Raw genomic sequence first — 8796 nt, forward strand, 5'->3', positions numbered from 1 at the left:
GAGCAGGGAGCCCGATGCAGGGCTCCATCCCAGGACCCTGGGACCATGATCCAAGCCGAAGGCAGATGCTTAACCGACTGAGCCACCCAGGTGCCCCACCATCAATACTTTATATTATAACACGGCTCCAGCATAACCCAAACAAACATATCCTTAAAACCACTAATCTCTGTGTCCATCCCTCGCCAAAAGAATTAAGACAATATTAAAATCTATTAAAAGATATAGTACTAAAATACATGGTACTCATGGGACGCCTGCGTGGCTCAGTCAGTTAAGCGTTCGACTCTTGATCTTGGCTCAGGTCCTGGTCTCAGGGTCGTGGGATCGAGCCCCACGTTGGGCTCCCGGCTCAGCGGGGAGTCTGTTTGAGATTCTCTCTCTCCCTTTCCCTCTGCCCCGCCCCCCACTAGTGTGCATGCACTCTCTCTCTCTCTCTCTGTCGTAAATAAATCTTAAAAAAATAAAATATATGGTACTCAAATAATATTAGGACATGATAATAGAGTAAGGATCAGTACCTTAACATCGTACATGTCCCCATGAAGCAGAAAGGATTTAATGGAAACTTGCTCAGGCTGTAAGAACCAGAACAATAATTCATAAGTAGAATCTTAAATTTTCAGGGGAAAAGCTGTTTGAAATAATAATAACAATGCAGCTCTTAGTGCAAGCTACTAATTAAGGCAGTTGGTTTGTGACACCAAGTAAAACAGTGACAAATGCTGACTTAAAATAATCTGAGTTTTGGTAACTCTTTTGTGAACTTTCACTATTCCAAGATCAAGAATAAAAACACACTTGTGAATCTACAGACAATTCTTGATTATATATATATTGATCGTGCAGTTTCTGGATTATCAAGGGTCTTCCTTGGTTTTGCTGATCATCATCTCTTTACTGTGTTTACTACACTCCCACCAGACGGCGGAGGACAGAGCAGAGAGGTTGGAAAACCCACCTCCTGCAGACGTCACTGTGAACATGGCCTTTGTACTAGCCCTCGGGACTGGGAGAGAAAGGGAGGGAAGGAAGGCAGTGAAATGAATGGTATGATCTGCCCACACCCCTCTTCTTCAGCCTCCTCTTTCCCAATCACTTTTGCTTCCCCATCCTCCTTCCCATTTTTCATCCTGCAGTGTCCTTCTGTCCTTTATGAAATAGTCTTGGTCCGGGATTGAGGATGAGAAAAACTCACTGAAGCCTTCCTTGCCCAGGAGAAGGCTACAGTCCCAGGGAGGTGGGGGTGTGGGTGTGGACTTGGGCCTGGGTCCTCCCTTCAGACGCTGTGGATGCTTCTGCTGATTTACTCCACAGCAACGGAAAACCAGGATCATGAAGATGCAAAGAGAAAAGACTGGTTCTGTAGGGGAAAGCAAATAGTAACAAACAGCCCATCACCCTGTTACACCAGGGAAGACGTCCCCCTGCAGCACAGTCCTACACCTGACACGTCCAAGAGACAGACTGGTGTCCCAGAGGGGACTTAGGGCTTACCCTGGAGCCGAGGCTCTGGACGGAAAGTGCATCCATCCCCACCCGGCCCTCCAGCATCTGTGACCTGATAATCCAGAATCACTGGTGTAGGAAATTCTCACTTCAGTCAGGGGGAAGGGGGAGGAGATGAAATAAAGCCTCTGACCTCAGAGCCGACTGAACTTTTCCTTGGGGCTCTTGCTTGTTCTTTTGCAACCCCAACAACAGGCCCGAGCACTTCTGTCCTTGTAAGGCAGATGGATGTTGCTATCTCAGCTTCCCTGTTCCTTCCGTTCTTTTCCTCTCCTCAAAGTCTACCTCCCCAAATTCTTTTTCTACTCTTCTTTCCTTTTGAGGACATAATGCCTTTGGTTAAAGTCCACCTTGGGATTTCTTCATTTCCCCCTCTTGATTGTCATCTTTCCATTCACTGGCCTCAGTTGCTGGCTCTGGAAAAAAAAAAAGGCAATCATTTAAAAAATATTTATTAAGTACCTAATATGTCCCAGACACTGTTGCAAGCACTGGAAATACAGCAGTGAACAGACATAAACTTGTCCTCACTAAGCTTACATTTCAGGCAGAGGGATCTACTAATAAAAAGAGAAAGAAGAAAAAGAAAGAAAGAAAGAAAGAAAAAAAGAAAGGAAAGAAACAAAGAAAGGAAAGAAAGAAACAAAGAAAGAAAGAAAGACAAAGTGAACCATGTAAATGTTTGAGTAAAGATGGTTCTAGGTGGAGGGCTCAGTGAGTTTCCTTCCTGAAGAAAACAGACACTTGGTGTTTGAGGAACATTCCAGAGGCCAGTGTGTTGGGGCCAGAATGGATGAGGGGACAGTGGGAGGAGGGGAGGTTGGAGAGGTCAGATGGGGTCTCAATCATGTAAAGCTTTCTGGTCCATTTTATGGGTTTTTTGCTTTAATTCTGAGATGAGAGAGCGAAGGCATGGGCAGACGTGGCTTCTGCTCTAACTGGATCATTGGCCACAGTGTTGGGAGTGGACTCTCGGAGGGCAAGAGTGGAAGCAAGGAGACCCGGTGGGAGGTGGTTTCAATCATCTAGGCAGGGGGCAGTGGGGGCTCAGACCAGGGAAGGAAAAAAAAATGGCTGGAATCTGAGTATGTTTTGAGGGTGGGAGAAAGAGAAGAGTCAAGGGTGACCTCAGGGATTTGGAGCTGAGCATCTGGAAGGACCAAGTTTCCATTAACTGAGCTGGAGAAGGCAGTGGAGAAAGCAAGCTGGGAAGAGGGATCAGGAGTATAGTGTAATATATATTGAGTTTGAGATACTAACAAAATGCTGGCATTGACATGCCCCAGTCAGAATTTCCAGGACGAATAGTTCCTGGGGCCAGTTGACAAGCGGGGTGCCGACACATAGCCCCCTCCCCTAGTCTCTCCCCAACCAAGTGTCTAGTGCAGAACTGCCGATGCAGGTTATCAAAGAGCCCACCTCAAATCCAGCTAAGAGACAGACAGAGGCTGTTCAATTTAATCCCACCCTCCTCCCCAGCATGCTTCCCAGTGAATCTATCCTCTCTTCCAACTCCTACCTCTCCCCACCTTCTATGATGATGTCCTGACACCTTAATGAAAAAGCTTGGGGTCATGGGCGCTTTTCAGTTCATCAGCTTACTTCCCCAGAGTCACCATCTTGTGACTCTCTTCAATCTAACATGATGAGCTTTCCCTTGTGTTCTAAGCCAAGTCCTTCACCTTGCAGAGGGGACTGTCTCCCCCACCAGACTATGAGTTCTTTGCTCGGGAAAATCTAATGGTTTTTTAAAGATTTTTTTTACTTATTTGAGAAAGAGCGAGCGAGAGCATCTCTGTAGGAACATGATACTAACAACATACTGTGGCTTTCAAACTCTATGCACACATACTACCTTGTTTTTTTTTTTCTTGGCAGAAGTGAGGATTGGAAAAGGCATAGGTAACCACAGGCACATCGGTGATGCTGCCCCTTCCTTTCCACCCCTTTTTGATTTATTCCTCGGGCTTTTGATCCCAAAGCAGTTCGAAGAAAAGGCGTTCAGTTTTGCCACGCTTCTTTGGGGAAGATGGCCACAGAGGGCGGTATAGGGCTGTAGATAGGAAACAATACTTTTGTACACTTTCTATAGAGAGCTATTGTTCTTCAAAGGGCCCTCACCAGGTAACAGCTCACAGTAAGTGCTCTGTCAACTTAGTTTCCGTATTTTCTCACCACAGTGTTTTCCTTTTGGTCCCAGATTTGTCTTTCTCTCCCCAAGTCCCCGTACCCCTCCCTGGGCTCCAATGCTGCAGCCCCAACGTCAATGGACATGCGCAGCTCTCTCGTGCAAACCTTTGGCCAAGGACAGTGATCCCGGGATTAGAGCCAGTGGGTAAGCCGCCCCCTTTGCAGCCTGGTGAAGAAAAGCCTCCCTCTCCCGGTTGTACCCTGAGTGTGGGAGGCTCTTTCTGCTATGCTTTGACTTGCCTCTAGGCTGCAATGTCTCAAGGCAACAACAGAGGGAACCAGTGCACTCTCTAAACAAGAAACTCTGAACTGCTCCCGGATCTCGAGTCACCAGCCATTCCGATTTCAGACTCAGCCTTCCGGGGGTGATGGAATTCCCTGTCGTGGCGGGCCCATGCTGACTTTCTAGATGCTTTTCCTGCACCACGTGTTATCTCCTCTCTCCGAAGGGCAGTAAACTTGTACAGGGAAAGGAAATATGATTCAGGCCCCTTATATACCACAAGGGGACAGAATATCTGGAGGAAATATTTAGAAGTAGTGGCAAGGGGCACAATTACATCTGTGGCATCTCTGCAGTCCCCTGAGGAGGAGCCAAGGTAAGGTTCTTTTTGTTCCGATGGGCTAAGTCCAAGCCTGGAATTATAGAAATAAGTGAGAGGCGCCTGCGTGGCTCAGTCGGTTAAGCGTCTGCCTTGGGCACAGGTCATGATCTCGGGGTCCTGGGATTGAGCCTCACATTAGGCTTCCCTGCTCGGTGGGGAGTCTGCTCCTCCCTCTCCCTCTGACCCTCCCCCCTGCTCATGCACCCGTGCATTCTCTCTCAAATGAATAAATAAAAAATCTTTTTTTTTTTTTTTTTAGATTTTATTTATTTATTTGAGAGAGAGAATGAGATAGAGAGAGCATGAGAGGGGGGAGGGTCAGAGGGAGAAGCAGACTCCCCGCTGAGCAGGGAGCCCGATGCGGGACTCGATCCCAGGACTCCAGGATCATGACCTGAGCCGAAGGCAGTCGCTTAACCAACTGAGCCACCCAGGCGCCCCATCAAATGAATAAATAAAAAATCTTTAAAAATTTTTTTAAAAAGAAATAAGTGAAAGAGACGAGGGAGCAGAAGGCTAGCCAAGGACAAAGCACAAGCTGACTCCCCTGCAACACCTCCCCCCCCACCCCTGGATGGGATCTGTGTGACATTCCTCCAGGAAACTTCCAACTATCTTAATGTTAATGCTTTGCTAGAGGGAAAAACAACCTTAGCTTGGTAATAGCAAGGCCTCCGGTACCCTGAGGGTCTTCCTTAGCATATGAAAGTCCTTTTGGACACCTCCCTTTTTCCTTACCTCCCCCAACCCCATAGTATATAATCAGTCACCCCTCACAACCCTAGTGCAGTTCTTTTTGCCCAAGGGTCCTGATGTCTCAAGAATTTTATCTTGGCCTTGGGCTCCGGACCTCACCTACATTCAAAACTACATCAAAGGGAACAATCTTACTGAGAACCCACCGTGTGTCATGAGATCTACATTTGTTGTTTTACTTCATTATAACAAAACAGATATTCCATCCCATCTTAAAGCCAAAGAAACTAGGACCAAGAGAGTTTGGTTCATTTACTTGGGGTCACATAGACATCAGTGGGAGATTGAAATTAGGTTTGACTCTGAAGCCAGGGCTTGCTCTCCAGACCTACAGGGAAAGCACCAAAAAACCTGGTTCCACTTCTTTCTGAAGCTGCTTCTGACATTAAAGGGGATGTAGAAATTGCAAAGATGGGAAATGTTGTGACAGACCACCAAACTGACTCACCTACCTGAAGGTGTAGAGGAAGGGAATAAGAACAAAGTCTCCTAAAACAGGTATTTACAATGCCAGGAAGGAACGGATTCTCTATAGGAATCCTCAGGAGCCAGAGTTTCTGTCAACCATTGTGCCTTAGTTCAAGCTGCCATAGCAAATTACCATAGACTGGGTGGCTGAAACATTTATTTCTCATGATCTTGGAGGCTGGATTCTGAGATCACAGTGCCAGGCACAGTCAGGTTCTTGGTGAAGGTTCTCTTCTTGTTTCCAGATAGCCCTTTTCTCATAATGACTTCAATGATGGGGAACAGAGGGAGGAAACAAGCTCTCTGGTATCTCTCTTCTTTTTAGAGAGAGAGAGGGTGTGCACACGTGAGAGGGGGGTGGGAGGGGAGAGGGAAAAGGAGAATCTCAAGCAGACTTCTCACTGAGCACGGAACCCCATGTGGGGCTTGATCTCACGACCCTGAGGTTACAACCTGAGGCAAAACCAAGAGTCAGACACTCAACTGACTGTGGCACCCAGGTGCCCCTTTCTCTGGTATCTCTTTTTAAAAAGAGACTATTCCCAGCATGAAAGTTCCACTCTAATGGCCTAATTACCTCCCCAACCCCCACTTCCAAATATTATCATATGAGGGATTAGGGTTCCAACATATTAATTCTTTTGGAAGGGGTCCCACAAATAATCAATCCATAGCACATTGCAAAGAGATACTGTTCAGGAGAGAAGAAAGAATGGGTTGGAGAGGGGCAGTGGATTCCTTCCAGTTAAAAAGTGGAATTCCAAGTGATTCCCTGGTATTTCCTGGCCAGGTGGAAAGAAGAGGATATAAGCAGAAAGACAACAGGAGTGAGGGAAACTAAAGGGAAAAAGGAAATCTACCAGGTGATCTTGCAAGAACATTTACAGGAGAGACAATAAAAATATCTAATAAAAGTATAAAAAAGGTATACTCTAATAATAACAAAAACTCTCAAAATATCATTTTTTGCTTATAAAATTAAAAAGACAAAATTTTAATAACAATGTTTTATATTGATATGGGTGTTGTAAGTCATGTACTCTGCTAATTACAGCATAAATGTATGCAACTGGTCTACAAAGCAATTTTGTAATAATGTTAAATTTTGCAGACATGAATTAAATACTTATTCCTTTCTAGTTCATAGTTTTTTATTGCTACATTTAAAAATTACTTCAAAACTTAGCAATTTAAAACAATAATAAATATTTATTGTCACACATAATTTCTGCAGAATTGAATTCAGAATGGCTTAGATGGGAGGTTCTAGCTTAGGGGTCTCTCATGAGTTTGCAGTCAAGTTTTCAGCCAGAGCTACAGTCATCTGAAGGCTTTGCTGGGACTGGAAAAGCCACTTCCAAGATGGCACACTCACATGGTTGTTGGCAGGAGGCTTCAGTTCCTTCGTTCCTCCTATGGAGAAGTCTAGAGGGTCTCCATGACAAGGCAGCTAGCTTCCCCCAAAGCAAGGGATCAGATAGCAAGGTAGAAGCTGCAATGTCTTTTATGACCCAGGAGGTCACACCCCATCATTTCCACAATATCTTAGTGGTTACATAGGTCAGCCCTTTTTAAGGTGAAAGGTGCTGTAAGAGATCATGAACACTAGGAGACAAGGATCATTGGGGGCCATTTTGGAGACTGGAACCAGAGTTGTTACTTTCATGCTTGAAGGATTTGGATCTTCAAGAGCTCAACAATTAAAATATGGGCCAGCCCTTCTGTTTAAAGGGATTCCGAGGCATATCTGTTTTGGGTTTTTCTTGGTACCACTTTTGAATGTGGCTCAATTATACAATTTACTTCCTTTACCTTGTTTGTCAGCCACGGAGCAAAGGGAAGACATCACAGTGTAAGAGAGGCTGGAAAAGGAAGAAATAAAGCTTTACAGGAGGTTGGTTTCAAACTGGTAACTTCTGCTTGTAGCATTCAGGAGAATGGCTTATATGTAACCAAGATATGGATTATAACAATGGCTATTTTTCAAAAGGAGGACCTAGTCACCTTCTACAAGTTCAGCATTTACTCTCTGATTACAATATGCTCTTTCAACAAGATAGACTGGAACGAAATGCTTCTTTTTACTCACACTTTTCTAAGATGTGAATTCTCAGAGTTCTTCTACAGAGTCCTAGCAATTTATCTGCACCTCCTTTAGAGCATTTTTACCTTGACTCCTTGGATCATATTGATAAACATGTTTAATTCAATCTCTCCACTCAAGTTACTTGAAGTCCAAGTTCATTTCCATTTTGTGTCTTTTCTCTATTCAGGACCTAAGTGCTCTCCCCACTCTGCCTTCCCTTTATATAAGCAGATAAACGCCTGTGCTCATTGCCTTAGAAGAGCCTGTGAGTTTTATTTGATTTTTATATTCCCAAATCCCAAGCTCTTGAGAGATTAGTATTGACTTCACATAGAGAAAAACGCTTGTTAGAAATAGCGGGAAAATGCACAGAGCTCTCCCTACTCCAGACCCCGAAAGGGCCATGTAGACAGAAATAAGGCACATCTCAGCAGCAACCAGACAAGTTGATGACCCAGGATACCGAAGAGCAGATGGCTCCTCAGCCTCTATTTTGCACCACCTTAAGTTACCCCACCTGCCTGGGAAGTTAGACAAAACCTGAGGAAAAGCGGATGGGGGCAAATTGAGACTAAATTTCTGCCACCCCATCTTAATGGAGCTTGAAGTAGGTAAAGTTCAATTACAGAAAAATAAGGAAGGCTACATTTATTGCACACCCTCGTTTGTGGATCGGGAGTCTTGTTTGCTACATCTGCTACCCAGTAAACGTTTTTAAATGAGCAAAAGAATTGAATGAATACACGAAACATACAAATTCGTAAAAGGTCCACGTTCGCCCGGGGCGCATGCATTTCGGTAAGAAGTGCACTAAGGCGCAGAGGCTGGGCTTCCAGAGTCATGGCTGCCAGCGACCGCGGGTGAGGGGGTGGGGTGGTGACGAACCCGTTCCTGCAGTAACTGGGCTATTTCCCTTGGGATACCGTCTAGGAGAAATGTAGGCTGCGCTTCATTCTCCTGGGTTCCCAGTGGTGAGGGACAGGCCTCAACAAGAAAAAGGACCAGTCTTAGTCTCTGGTAACGTGTGAGAAAGCACTCAGCATTGGCCTTAAGCAGGAAGCACTCACCGGAGTTTAACAACTCAGCTCTGGGCTTTTCTCCAAGACCCAATTCCCCTGGTCAGCTCTAGACCCGCCCCTTCTGGGCCCGCCTCCTCGGGCCTGCAGGATTGGCTCTTCCTCC

General features: G+C 45.4%; 1 long non-coding RNA gene across 1 annotated transcript; it reads right to left on the reverse strand.

Moving 5' to 3' along the window:
* Positions 1 to 473: 473 nt before the first annotated feature.
* Positions 474 to 8751, reverse strand: LOC116643415. The gene is made up of 3 exons (XR_004301550.1): positions 8682 to 8751; positions 7341 to 7390; positions 474 to 1925 (listed from the first exon to the last, which is right to left on the reverse strand). It is a non-coding gene; the product is annotated as an uncharacterized LOC116643415 (long non-coding RNA).
* Between the last annotated feature and the right edge of the window lie 45 nt (positions 8752 to 8796).

The sequence above is a fragment of the Phoca vitulina genome, unplaced genomic scaffold (genome assembly GCF_004348235.1).
Source record: "Phoca vitulina isolate PV1807 unplaced genomic scaffold, GSC_HSeal_1.0 scaffold26, whole genome shotgun sequence".
Lineage (NCBI taxonomy): Eukaryota > Metazoa > Chordata > Mammalia > Carnivora > Phocidae > Phoca > Phoca vitulina.